The sequence below is a fragment of the Pelodiscus sinensis genome, chromosome 21 (assembly GCF_052426305.1).
Source record: "Pelodiscus sinensis isolate ZL-2025 chromosome 21, ASM5242630v1, whole genome shotgun sequence".
Taxonomy (NCBI): Eukaryota; Metazoa; Chordata; order Testudines; family Trionychidae; genus Pelodiscus; species Pelodiscus sinensis.
Genome location: NC_143072.1, coordinates 15,197,976 through 15,212,789, shown reverse-complemented (window position 1 = coordinate 15,212,789; position 14,814 = coordinate 15,197,976). Strand labels below are relative to the sequence as shown.

Sequence of the window (14,814 nt, the reverse complement as noted above, 5' to 3'; positions counted from 1 at the left end):
CTCAGGGCAACCCTTCACCTACAGTGGAGCACCCACGGGGACACTACTTGAAGAAGAAAGTGTAGTTATGACTAATTTGTATTGCATTGGCAGTTAGTTAGGTGCCCTCAGATGTGACTCAGGACATTACTGTGCTAGGTGTTGTGCAAATAGAACTAATGACAGGCTTTCCCCCAAGACTATACAGTTTAAGTAGATAGAATCCTACCTAATCCTGTAACTACAGCTCTGGCGGCTGTGAGACTTGTTTCATTTTAAAAATGGTAATTCAGAACTTGAAGGGTGATACAGAAAAGAATGAGTATGGGCCAGATTTGCTGCTGGTGTAAGCAGCTCTGTGTAATGTCAGAGGCCATGGACGAAGTGTTTCCTGTTTCATGAATTGCCTAGGGAGGTTGTGGAGTCTCCATCACTGGAGATATTTAAGAGGAGGGATGATCTAGACAGTGTTTCTTAAACTGCGTTCCATGGCTCACCGGTGTGCCACAAGGCAGTCGGAGGAGTGCTGCGGAGAACAGCAGAATTCAAAATGGCCACCGCTAAACAGGCAAGCAACTCCTCCCCCCCCCCAATAACTTTCCCCCAATCCTTTTTTTCCCTCAATAACTTTCCTCCTGGCCCTTTTTCCCCCCCGACCTTTTTTTTTTCCTCAACAAAAAATCCTTGGTGTTCCTCATAAAAAAAAATATATTGTTTTGTGTTTCTCGGTCTTAAAAAGTTTCCTCTGTGAGGGCAGAGGACTGGGCTTGCGGACCTCTCGAGGTCCCTTCCAGTTCCAATGTTTTATAATTCTATGAGGAAAGAATTTGTCCCTTTCTGTGAAGTATTCCCTTCTTTTTACCTCAGCATGCAGAACAATCTGCTCCTCGTTTTACCCATTGCCTATTAATTTGAGGGCTATATTTTTCGGTCATTTCCACTTAGGAAAATGTGTGTATGCTGTGCATGGCTTGCATTCACTTGATCTATTAAAGCGCCTTTCAACTTTGATTGCTCATGGAAGCCTTTCGTAATCAAGGGAAAGGCACTTCTGTACATCCAACCCTCTTTGTCATCCTTATTACATTAATTGGAATTGATGGAGTAGGGGTGGTAGGAGTTGATTTCACCATTCTGTATGAAGCCTGCTGCTCAAATGAGAGCTGATCTGCTTTGAAAATGCTTCCCCTTTCATGCAGCTTGTGTTGTTTTTTTTTTTAAGGCATCTACCATTTAACGCTCTTCATCTTTCAAAAGTGAGCAAATACTTGTACTTAATTTAATTATGATAATCATGCAGGTGTCTTGTGCAGTCCATAAGATGGATTTTGATTTTCCAGCTACAACATTCTGAAAGGGAAGAGAGGGCTCACTTGGTCTATAACGTACGAGTGGGAAGAATGAATTCCAAATACTTAATAATAGTAGCATCAGTGTAGGTTGCACTAATGACATGGCCATGCATGCTCTTAGCCGGTGTTGATTCTGCTGGGGGAAGTGCTCAGTAGGTTCCCCAGGCTCGCTGAGATGGGTGGCTCACTCATTGCCCTTCCTAGTTATGACAGGAGTAGGAGTAGATCTCTAAACAGAAAGGATCTAATGTGCAGGTGTCGGGGGACGGGAGGGAAGATGAGTCAAAGGGAGAAACTTCTCCAGGGCCTGGTGATTCTAAAGGAATACCAGGTGGCTTTAAGGCAGGAGTGGGCAATAATTTTTGATGGGGGGGCCACTCCAAAGCTACATCTACACTGCAGGCTTTTTGCACAAGAACTGTTTTGCACAAGAGTTCTTGTGCAAAAAGTCTTGTGCAAGAGTGCATCCACACTGCCATGTGCTTTTGCGCAAGAGCGCCCATGACAGTGTGGATGCTCTCTTGCGCAAGAAAGCTCTGATGGCCATTTTAGCTATAAGGCTTTCTTGTGCAAGAAACCCTGTTGCCTGTCCACACTGCCTCCTTGTGGAAGAGCAAGAGGGCTTATTCCTTGTGGGGAGAGGAATAACTCTTGCACAAGAAGCCCTGTTTTCTAACGCTGTACTGTAAATTTACACGCACAAGTACGCGCGTGCAGTGTAGACGCTCTGCAAGTTTTTGTGCAAAAACAGCTGTTCTTGCACAAAAAGCCTGCACTGGAGACGTAGCCCAAGATTTTGGAAAGTGGTTGAGGACCACACTCTTCCATGATATTAATGGAGGAGGAGCAGAGTCTGGGATGGAAGTTGGGTGCGGAAGGGAGCTTGCAGTGAGGGGCTAGGGTGCAGGAGGGAGAATGGGGTCTAGGAGGGAGTTTGGGTGAAGGAGGCAGTTGTGACCTAAGGTAGCAGACTAGGATGCAGGATTTTGGGATGTGACCTAGGCTAGGAGGAGCTTGTGATCTGGGGCAGGGGATTGGGGTGCCAGATCTGGGATGGGGTATTGGTGCAGAAGGGGGCAGAAGGTTTGGGTATGTGAGGGGAGGGGGGCAGAGGGTTGGGGAAGGGAAAGGCTGGGGTGTCAGAGGCAGGCTCCAGGTGGAGATGGCTCGCTACTCCATGTGGCTCCGCTCAGGTATGAGAGGGAAGGGAAGAGAAGAGAAAGGAAGGGAAGGGGGAGGGGAAAGAGGAGGAGGGAGCAAGAAGCCTTCCTACATTGCCCCTGTTCCCAGCAAAATTTCTTGGCCCCCCTTGGCCAGAAACTGAGAGATTGGCCAATGGCAGCTAAGAGATTATGCTGGGGGGGCGGGGAGGAGGGAACAGCATGAGAAGTCTCCCTCTCCAGCTGTCCAGAGAGGAGAACAGCTGGCTTTCTAAAATGTGAACTGATCTCTGCCTAAGGGCTCCAGCGAGGGGGCTATGAGCTATATGTGTTGGCTTGGCGGGTCGCATCCGGCCCGCTGGCAGCCTCTTGCCCACCCCTGCTTTAAGGGCTGGTGGAAGCAGCACAGTGTACTCCAGGCAGCGCTGAGGACTGGCTGCCCCACCCCATCCCTTCCCCCTAAGGTCCTGCCCCTTCCAGATCACAAAGCTACACTCCCCCCCCCCCCACACACACACACTTTACCCAGAGGTTCAGAGAGGCTGCCGCCCCCTCTTCCCCCGGCTGCAGCCTACACACAGAAGTCCTGAGAGTCTGTGGGGAATGTCGTGGGGAAACCAGAACATCCATGTTGAGGAAAATTCTGAATTTTTGTTCAAAGTGAATCCTCCCCGCCCCCCACACACACAAAAAACCTCACCAGTTGAACTTCCCAAAAAGCTCGATTTTCAACCTAAAATGGTATTTGAATCAGAGTTTGTCTTGCTAGACCACAATTTTTTTTTTTTACCTTAAAGAGATGTCAAAGCAAAGCAACAACAACAAAGTGGTTTGGAAGTGAGAAATTGAAATATTCTATTTGGAAAAGTTCAAACAAAAACATTTTGACATTAATTAATCATTTGGAATTTTCCAATGAAACTGAAGTGGATTTTGGTGATTTGACTTTTACTACACAAGAGTGTTTTGTCCTAAAATTTTTGGCCATCTCGAATGAGAATACGGATGACTGACAGACTGACCAGAGAAGTGATTGAATGATGTTAGCATAGGGATTCCCTTGTGGGCAGCTCCATGATGCGAGTGCTAATGATATTACTGTCTCATCCATTACAGGAAAGTACTAGTTAGTACAGATTCTGTTGTCCAACAGTTGAGGTGCGTCTACTCTGTACTTTTAGCTCGGAATAAGATACACAACTTGGGTGCGTCTAGACTGGCAAGATTTTCCGTTAAAAGTATTTCCACAACATCATGCCAGTCTAGACGTGGTCCTTGAGTTACACAAATTGCGTATCTTATTTGGATCTAATTTTGAAATAGCTTATTTTAAAATTTAGCGTTGTCTACGGTGCACCAAATTTTCTAAATAAACTGCTATTCCAAAATGTCCCTTAACCCTTGGGGAACAAGGGCTACAGGGACATTGGAATAGTAAGCCTGTTATTTTGAAATAATGGGCTGGTTCAAAAGATGCAGAATAGCTATTTTGGGATACATCTGGTATCCTGAAATAGTCCTGCAATCTAGACGTACTCTCAGAGAATTGGACCAGGAATTCCTGTATATAGTTCCCCTAAGGCAGTGCTCTCCAACCTTTTTAAGCACAAGATCAGTTTTTGAATTTAAGTGCAATCCAAGATCAAATATAAATTCCCTTGCCCTCCCTCCTTCCCACCCCTTCTCCAAGGCTCCACCTCTGCTCACACCATCCTCCCTCTCCTGCCCATCCTCACTCACTTTCACCAGGCTGGGGCAGAGGGTTGGGGTGCAGGCTCTGGTCTTGGATGAAGGGCTCTGGAGTGCAAGAAGGGCTCTGAGCTGCTCTTCGGACAGGCAGTTGGGCTGCAGGAGGGGGTTCTAGGTGCATGCTCTGGGATGGTGTTTGGATGCAGGGATGCTCGGGGCAAGGACAGGAGCTTGGGGCATGGGGGGGGTCATGAGTGGGGTAGGAGTTTGGGATGTGGGCTTCAGCTGGGCATGTCTGGTTTGTGGTACAGTGGGGCTAAGGCAGGATCACTACTGCCTTGGCCCTGGCCCTGGCCCACTCCCCAAAGCAGCAAACACCATCCCAGGTCCTGTTGTGCCCCCTTTCTAGTCTGTGGAGAAGGGATACAGAGTGGCAGAGGGGGCATCCTGACATCAGCACTCCTCCTGTCCCTCCCTGCCCTGCACAGAAAGCAGGAAGCTGTTAGGGGGCAGGGCAGCTCCAAGGCAAAGGGCAGGGGATGAGCAGCAGTGGGGTGAAGGGGCAGCTGAAGTGCTGGCACTTAGTAGCCTCTTGGTCAAATGAGTCAGAATCACCTGTCAGACGCTCTAAGATCTACCAGTAGATCCCAACCTATTGGTTGGTGACCGCTCCAAGGATTCTGGATGTCTATCTGGGAACGTTATTTGGAGGCACCGTATGGTGTTATTGTAAATGATCTTGCTAGGTCTTCATGCTAGAGTCTGTGGCTGTGTCTACATTGGCACCCTTTTCCGGAAAAGGGATGCTAATGAGACACTTCGGAATTGCAAATGCCACGGGGATTTAAATTTTCCCTGTGGCATTTGCATGAACATGGCTGCCGCTTTTTTCCAGCTCGGGGCTTTGCCGGAAAAAAGCACCAGTCTAGACAGGGATCTTGTGGAAAATAAAGCCTTTTCCGGAAGATCCCTTAGTCCTCTTAAAATCAGGAATAAGGGATCTTCCGGAAAAGGCTTTCTTTTCCGAAAGATCCCTGTCTAGACTGGTGCTTTTTTCTGGCAAAGCCCCAAGCTGGAAAAAAGCGGCAGCCATGTTCATGCAAATGCCGTGGGGAAAATTTAAATCCCCGCGGCATTTGCAATTCCGACTTGGCTAATCTGCATCCCTTTTCTGGTAAAGGGCCAGTGTAGACACAGCCTGTGTGTCTGATGAAGTGGTTTTTGTCTGTGAAAGCTTATGCCCAAATAGATGTGTTAAGTCAGTAAGGTGCCACAGGACTCCTCAGTGTTCTTGCTAGCTTTTTTTCTCGGAATGTATATTCAGGTAGATCTGAGAGAAGTGTTTAATGTCACCCTTTGTCCCATTATTTCTGCATGTTTTGTGCAGCACCAAAGTCTTTACAGCCAGATGGAGAAAAAAATTGATGTGTAGCTAGTGGCCATAAATTACATCATGCATGGTTCCATGACCATTTTACCGTGTCAGAAGCACTGCAAGGTCTCAGTACTGCATTCTGCTAAGCATATGGAAGGGGTTCTGAGTACCTGCAAGTCCCATTGAAGTCAGTGGTAATTGAGGGCACTTAGCACCTCATAGAAATGATCAGCACCTTGCAGAATCAGCCTAAGGAAGGACAAACTGGCCAGGAAAATGGAGTTCGCAGGTGTTGAGCTGGTCAGAGTGAACTGGAAAAAGATGAAGCTGCCAGAGGAGCAAAAAGAGCTCATTTGTAAATCATCCCCAGATAGCCACAAAAGCAAGGAAATATTACGCTACCCAACCCCTCATCACCGCCCCCCCCCCTTTGTTTTCAATGGGAATTTTCTCTAAATGAGATGCTAAGGTTTTGGGGCTCCAGTGGGAAAAAAACCCAGCAGGAGCTAATAAACATTACGACACGTCCTGGAAGTGACCAGCACTTTGAGACCCCAGATATACCTGTGCTTAGTGTGACGAAGTCTCTCTGTGGGAGCTGTCATCAGTTCATCAAATGCCAGCAGCTTCTGGCTATTCAAGCACTGCTTAATAGGCCACCTCAGGACTCACTCTTTGTTCACAGGATGGGGATAGACACACTTGAACTCCAAAGTTTTTTGAGCATCACCCCGGAGGACACATTAGCAGTGTTCCTCTAATTTTTTTTCCAACCATGTGTGGAATAAATTTTGTTATGCACATCCAGACATATGTGAATGTGCACTCCCAGCAGACATGCATGCTGCCAGATGTAAGCACTCTGGGCACTCAGCTAAAGAGCTGGGTGGCATTTGAATCTCTCCTTGGTGACCACTCAAGTGCTGAGCTTACAGGAAACACTGCTCACCAACCATGATCCATAGGACATCCAGAATTCCCAGATTCTCTGCTCCTACAGAAACAGAACAACCCGGCTTACCAATTACATCTTAGATCTCAGCCCCACTTAATACAGAGATGTTTATAGTGAAAAACAAGTTTAACAAGGTCAGTGATTTGAGAAGCAGCAAATAGAATGAGTGTAAATAAATGGTTACATATTAAAACAGCCAATCGCATGTTTTCTAGACATTGTTATCACATCATATTGAACAAAAGCTCACCCCAAATCTCTCCACTGCATCACAGGGAGGCTGGACTGTGATCTTCCATTCACAAGGCAGGCATGCGGTCCCTTTGCCTCCTCAGTGAAAAGACTGTACTTGTAGTCCAAAAATCCATTGGCTTCCCTTACAAACAAGCAAAAGCCCACTGCTTGTGTTGTCCTGTCTAGTCTCTCCCCTGAAGACATTACAATCTGAGCAAAATGCTAATGAGGTGATTATAAATAGTTGTTCATTGTGAAGTATATAATAATGATTTTCATGTAGCCAGACAAACATCTTTTGCCTGAAACTTGCTTCATCTTGACCAGCCACAAGACAGACCATAAGAACATATCTTTCTCCTTACATATTATCCACACTTCACAGTGATTACGATAAGCAGTGTTTTACAGGCTTTCAATGAAGACCTTACATGACATTCATCAACTAGCATGTAGATACCAGATGCAAGGGATCCCTGTAATCCATAGGCATCTCCGAGCCATCTGACAGTGTTAAATAGGAGGTTCATAGGCAATAAATTCCTAAGCAACAATCATTCTGATTACGTGACAATGTTTCTGATAACAGAAATCCTCCCCCAAAGGCTGTAGGACAAGAGCAAAAGCTCTCACAGGCTATGTTGTTCAAAACTTTGCAGGAAGCGTCAATAGAACAGGATGTGTGGTTAGTGGTGTAAAATACTAATGTCACTTCCTTTGGGATCTCCAGCAAAGGCCAAAATAGGATCCTTTTGTGTTAAAAATGTTGTGCAGGACATCTATCAGGCTATTCAGAAGGAAGTTTGTGGCTCTTCTGGGCTTAGGTACACCATGCTGCCTGCAGAGAGGAAACTTAAAAGGAAATGCTTGTCACGGGAAAGGGCAATAACTGGAGAAGACATGTGTGTGTCAGAGCCTGACAGAGACAGATCAGCAAAGCAGGAGACAGTTGCTAACCCAGCCTCATCTGACTGCCTGGACCAGGTGTTACTAAAAAAGCAGGAGGGAAAGCAAGAACAAATGCAAAGGAAAATACTTAATAAGGAACAATCAATAGCACAAATAGAAAATGGGAAGTGATGACCTAGGAAGGAATTCTGCAGAATGGTATCTGGAGATCAGGGTGGAATAAAAGCCTGAGTGAACAGTGTAACATGGTTGCAAACAAAAACAAACAAGCAAACCCACAAAAAACCAACAACCACACAGACGTCATTCTTGGATGTATCAGGAGAAGTGATCCTTCCACTCTCTTTCATGCTGATTAGGACTCAAATGGAATATTGTGTCCAGTGCTGGGTGCCACATTTCAGGAAAGATGTAGACAAATTGGAGAAAGTCCAGAGAAGAGCCATAAAAGTTATTAAAGGTCTAGAATACCAGCCAGCCTTTTCCCTCTCCCCTTCTCATGTTCCTCCTTGATCTCATACGGGGGGAAAAGAATCTTTTTCTCTGAGACACAAAACTCTTGTATACTCTAATAGGCCAAGCACTCACTAACTTGCCCTCAGTTATCTGTCTTCTGCCCCTTCAGGCCCCTCATCTCTCCTGGCTCATGGCACGCCTTTCCTCACAGTACTGCCCCACAGCAGTGCCCCCTCACTCAGGGGTCCTCCCCTCCCAGGGAACCCCAATCCCCTACACCCACTTTGCCTCAATGATCCACTGCCAGTCATCATCTAGCCCTGCCTCAGGGGCAGACTGCAGTCAGAAATAGCCACTTATCATTGGCAAGGAGCTGTGGACCGATTGTCTTTTCCTATCACTGGCTGTTTCTCTGCAGCCCTAGTACTCTTCAGGTGCCTTTATCAGGCCTGCAGCCTGGAAGTTGGGTCAAGCCAGACCTCTATAGCTCTGCCTGCCTCTCCCCAGCACTGCTCCATCTCAGGTCCCCTCAGTAGCTTCCCAAGCAGCTAGGTCCCTCCTGCTCCAGAGCTGGAGTAAGAGCGTGTCTGAGATTAGCAGCCCCTATTTATACTGCCCAAGCTGGGCCCTGACTGGCTGCTACCTGCCTCAGCTGATTGTTCAACGATGCCAGCCCTCTCCCAGGGCTTGGTTTAACCCTTTTCTCATCTGGAGCAGAGTGACTGCCCCACTACCTACACCCTGAGCTGAGGAAGGACTCTGTGTCAGAGATGGAAGCTCTCAAAAACTGTGGACTTGTGGGGAGTCAAAGGCCCAACACACCAGATATTCTCCCTTCCACTGTTCATTTCTCGACCCCCAAGTTCTCTATCTCCCCCGTCTGTTCCATCCTTTCCTCTTTCTTCCAGTCTTCTTGCTCTCAGCAATTTGCTTAGCTACAGAGAGCAGTGTGTTCATTTTAGCTGACAGTCTTCATGTTTTACCTCAAAAACAACGAGAAGTCCTGTGGCACCTTATAGACTAACAGATTTATTGGAGCATAAGCTTTCATGGGCAAGACCCACCATCAGATGTATCTGAAAGCTTATGCTCCAATAAATCTGTTAGGGTATGTCTACACTAGCCCCCCAGTTCGAACTAGGGAGGCTAATGTAGGCATTCGAAGTTTTTAAATCAAGCCCGGGATTTAAATATTCCGCGCTTGATTTGCATCTTCCCGGCCTGTCGCCATTCTTTGAAATTTACAAGTCCAGACTAACTGCCCACGTCTACATGTGGCAAGGACCCGGTAGTTCGAATTAAAGCCCTAGTTCAAACTACCTGTTATTCCTCCTGGAATGAGGTTTAACAGGTAGTTCGATTTAAACTACCGGCCAGGAAGATGCAAATCAAGCGAGGGATATTTAAATCCCGGGCTTGATTTAAAAACTTCGAATGCCTCCATTAGCCTCCCTAGTTCGAACTAGGGGGCTAGTGTAGACATACCCTTAGTCTATAAGGTGCCACAGGACTTCTTGTTGTTTATGCAGATTCAGACTAACACAGTTACCCCTCTGATACCATTTTACCGCTTCATTTATTATTTAAGAAAGCACATCAGGAAGGTTTGGAGAGTTCTTTCTTGCCTCCTTATCTAAGTAAAAGAAGGTGTTTATAAAGTTGTGTTGATGCCTTGAAGAAGGATGAAGAAGAATAAATGGACATTAGGTAAAAAATCCCAACTCTGAGATGATTACTGAGCTGTAAAAGAAAGTAAGTGGGCCATAAAACGATGCTAGAATTACACTTCGTTCCCACATTACTTAGCTTTAATTTCCGAATTAAGAAGTCTCTCTTTAATAGTCACTCACAATGACTAATTGTTACCTTCTGTTAGTCCCATAAGGTGCCCAATAGCCAAATTATCGCGTCTTTATATTTCAGTAATAGCCGGTCTCTTTAAAGAAAGACCTCCGATCACAGGGAGCTCATGAAGGTGTTTAATGGTACATTAAATGATGTTGAATTACATAGGAATTTGCATAGATTTGCATTTTACATTCATATTAATGCCAGATGAGTTCATTATGATTCATGTAACAATAATGAATGCTAACGGAATAAGTAATGATCATTATGTTACAACTGTGCTGTAATCCTATCTCTTTGCCGTTTCAGGTTCCTAGTCTCAAAGAAAAAAAAGGAAGGCTTGCTTACTATCACTCTGAGCACTGTAATGTTGTTCTACTATTAGTGCACAGATATCTCTTGCAGAGGTTTTACTAAGGACTGCCTGAATATTTAAAACTATTATCAATTTGCTGCATACATGACACCTTACTGAAACTCAAAATGGCTGGGCAATCGGTCAAGGCAATTTTTCTCTTGATCTCCATTATTTGACCAATTCTATCTTTTTGTCCTTCACACTTGAGGAGATCATTATTTTGATTCAGGTAGGATGAATCAGATATGCTTCTTGCTATTTTTATTCCCTGATTTTAAGGTTACAGTGAACTTCATTGGTGTTCATCAAAACTCCTGATTGTTTGAATTGGGTTACCTAAGTTGTTAGTTGCCAGTATATTTCAGTTTGTTTGTGTACTTATGCTTAGGGAGAGGCCCAAAACAACAGTATAATAAATAATGTATTTTCCCTGCACACATTTCTGAGTAAAATAATTCATATTAAACATCAGTGAAGCCATGAGAATTTTCAAATACAGTAGACTTGTGATAATCTGGAACCTTTGGCACCTAGGTGGTGCCGGATTATCGGAAATGCCAGACTATCAGGAGGTACTATAAACTGGGGATACTATGTACAGTAGTGTGCAGCACTGGCTAATCACTTAAACTATTAGTCACTTTAAACTATTAATACAGTAACTTAAAACACTTAATACAGCACTTTATTCACTTAAACACAAAAATTATACATTTCAACATTAATATGGTCTGTAAATTATTCACTTAAACACTCACTAGGCTCTTGCCATTTTGATGCCGGACTATCTGGAGTGCCGTACAATTAGATGCTGGACTATTGGAGTTTTACTGTATATGCATACCCAAACAATTTCCCAAATAGTCTAGATCATAATGAACAAACAGTAACTGGAGTGGCGCTAATTAAATAGAGGAAGCCAGCCTTTCTACATAACCTTTGGAGCCCCCTCTTTACAGAAGAAGATAGCATTTCTGTGGAATTCTAGAACCTGGAATGGGAAAAATATATACTACAGAGCATTATCCTATTGACTTGACTCTCATAACATTCTATAAGACTTTTCCATGTGGGAGGGAGGGAGGGAATGAAATTCTGGCTCTACTCAGTAAATTGGAGTTTTGCCCTGGCTACAGCAGAGCCAGGATTTCCTTGTAGGAAGCCGTGCATTGTGGTGACCCAATTGTGAATGAATTATTTTTTACATCAACCCAGTTGTAAGTGCAGGGATAGTCTCTAAGAGCCCGATACAAATATATTCACTCATCATGGAGAGCATCCTACTCTCCAAAAAATTCTCCCTTGTTGTCTTTGTGGCTCTCTGAGGCTCAAGGTAATCACTAACTTTGGTTCACAATGGTAGTGCCTCACTCAAGGAATAGCACAGTTAACATATGTATCCATTAGAATTCAATTACTTACACACAGACACACACACAGTGAGAGAGAGACAGAGACACAGAGAGAGAATGTATATACATATATAAATAACCAGAAGACAAGAAATAACTCACTAACTCTCCCCAGCAAACCAAACAAGTAATGGAGCAGAAAGACAGAAAAACAAACAGTTTTGTCATTCAGCATGACATCAGATCTGATTTCTCAGCAGGTGTCACAGAAAGCCTCTCCTGAAAAATCTTTTTTTCCTCAGAAATGCATTATAGCCTACGTGTCTGCATGTTAATTAAAAAAATAGTTTAGAGTTCAGCTGTGTCAGTACAGAGCCAAATACATTTTCCAAGACATCTTACCAACTGCTGACATCCCTAATTACATAGATCTTAATTTTCTAAAGATAGGAGGGATGACTATAATATCAAAGGGAAAATATTAATTATGCTGAAAGTTAATTAAGACATGTTTCTGTCAGAATTATTCATAGAAAAACAACATTCTTACTCCCAGCAGCACAATTATGTTCTCAAGATGTAAAAAGTACTGCCATGTACCTGTCAAGACTTACCTGGGAAGGGGGAAACACTTGAAAGCAAATTTCAATGCATTGCTTTTATGATTGAATTACTTGTTTGCAACAAAACTGTGGCCAACTGTTTGTTACATACGTTAATATCCATAAGAATTAGGTCCAAAAAGACAAGCAATTTAAACATTTGCAAACTTATATTTACTCTGGGCATTCAGCCTCTCTCAGGATTCAACCCAAAAGGGTGATATTTTGGCCCACTCAAGTCAATGGCAAAACTCTCCTGGAATTCTTCCAGCCAGAATTTTACCTAACAGGCTGATACATAATGGGATCTTGTGCATTCTAGACAGGAGAAAGCCCACTTAAAGATTTATACTAGAACTCGTGTCCAAGGTCCATCAGAAAGATGACATGACGGTTTGCTGATAGATGTCACACAAAGGGGTCTGCTGCAGAGCATTATGGGAGAAAGTGGAGTGGATGGGGGGACTGATTGGCACTGAGGAAGGGCAGTCTTTTATCAGAGGTGGTAAACAAGAGACAGTTTGGGACTGAAAAGAAAGTTGTGCAGGAGGTGAAGGGAAAGCTGTGACTTTCCAATAATTACTGTTTACAGGAGTGACACTTTGGATTTCATGAGGTGCCTATTGAAGTCATGAAGAGTTTGATCACTTCAAAAGGAGAAGGATCAAGCCCATATTTGACTGCTCAAGAGGAACAGAAAGGGTTGATTCTGACCTCATTAGGCCTGCTTTAGAATGATGTGAATCCATCGATTTCCTGTCTTGCACTTACGTGAGTCACCTAATTCTCAAGCCAAAAGGTTATAATCATCCCCTGGACTAAGATTCACTTTAAAAATGAAAAATAATCTATTAAACATGGATCTGTTCCATTACCTATTGGTCCTATTCTATATCTCTAATCCAATGAGTAGCCCCAGTGGGAGGAAGTATCCGATTGTCCGGTTCGGAAACAGAAATTCTATTTTATAAAATTAAAGTTGTTAAAGACTTCTTTTCCTCAGCATACCATGAATGCAGGGTTTGAGAGAGAACTGGTAGGTTTTTACTTTTATAAAACGTGAGCTGGTGATGGAATCAGAAAGGACAATTTCTTCTCATCTGCATTAGTGATTCTTCTGGATTTAACATTATCTTTCCTTAATTACAGTCCGCCCTAGTGAAGATTGAAGCATTACTTTCACACAGAGCAATGTTTGAAGCCCATGGAATTCAAACATTCATTGGGCAGGACTGTCACAGGCCTACCTGAATCCTTTCTCTAGGCCACTCACAAGGATTCTGACAGGGGATGCAACTGCTTCAAGTCCCAAGTGTGTCTGAAAGGAATTCAGGCACTTCCACTATTTTTGGCCCTCTGGATGTGGCTTAGTCTGTATGCATCTCTTCTTCAGTTCCTGGAACCACATATCCCACTGTCCAGTTGCTGGAACCATTGTTGATACCTCAGGCTCTCTCTCTAGCTTAAACACACCCCTCTGCAGAAGCCAGTGGAAAAATGGCCAGAGACCCCAAACAGATCATCTGCTCTTTTAAAATCTTCTAGTCCATCTGTCAGGTAAGTCCCAAGTCAGCTGCCTCAGGAGTCCCCTAACAAAGCACTCTTCCTGGTTGGGAGCCTGCCTATTGTCTGTATTAAATATTTATATTTGAATAGGAGATAATCCTGCATGGATTTAACAATCCATAATTATTGGCCCGGTGTCACCTCCCCTGAGAATTTTAGGCCAGTATGATAATAAAAGCATAAAAGACAAATAGCCCTCACATGCAAAATGGAGTTTGTAGTCCAATAAAAATGCATACCGAGCTCACATAGCATTCATAAATTGTACAGACAAATTCCCCATGTTATCACAGGGACATTTTTGAGAAATATGCACGCAATACCTTGCCATTTCAGCCTTCTGTAGCAGCCTTCCTTCCCCGCTCTCGCTATGTTACTTTGCTGCTGTAAAGCCCCAGTAGGAACAGTACAACTTTCTTTAACAACAACTAGGGGGAAAAATGTTAGAATGTATATGCTTGGTTTTTTGTCTCCATGGATACCAATGCAAAATCCCTTCTTAAATAAGGCATCTTCCTGCAAAATATTTTATCAGCTACAAAAAATCCCAAACAAACAAACAAACACAAAAAACAACAACCCTGTGAAGTGGATAATGATATTTAAAAGATTGTCAGGCAACTCATAGTACTTCCTGCTTCATTTAATAATGTGTGCCTAACATGTATGACAGCTATGCTGATTTCTTTTGTTCCATAAAATTCAACATTGTGTTGTCTTAGAACGAACTTTGGAAGATTAGATTATTTTGTTCTCTGCCAGCCCTTCGGGGTTGCTTATGGTTGAATGGGTTTACAAGTTGACATTGCCCCAGGTTTCCATCAGGCTGAGTGTGTCTGTAGGTCACTCTGCTGGTGGAAGCTGGGAGAAACAAAAAGCCTCGTGCATTTTTCCTCTGGAATGCTAGCTAGGGGCTGATGTCAATAGAAGTGTCATCTTAGTGATTGAAAAAAGAAACAAAAACCAAAAAAACCCCAAC

At 43.8% G+C, this 14,814-nt stretch overlaps 1 long non-coding RNA gene across 1 annotated transcript in view; it reads right to left on the bottom strand.

The window, feature by feature from the left end:
- The window catches only part of LOC142819264 (uncharacterized), a 58,175-nt gene extending 50,838 nt beyond the window's left edge, over positions 1-7,337 (bottom strand). Inside the window, exon 1 of the long non-coding RNA XR_016347658.1 lies at positions 6,761-7,337. This is a non-coding gene — a long non-coding RNA (uncharacterized LOC142819264). The remainder of the gene's footprint in view (positions 1-6,760) is intronic.
- Between the last annotated feature and the right edge of the window lie 7,477 nt (positions 7,338-14,814).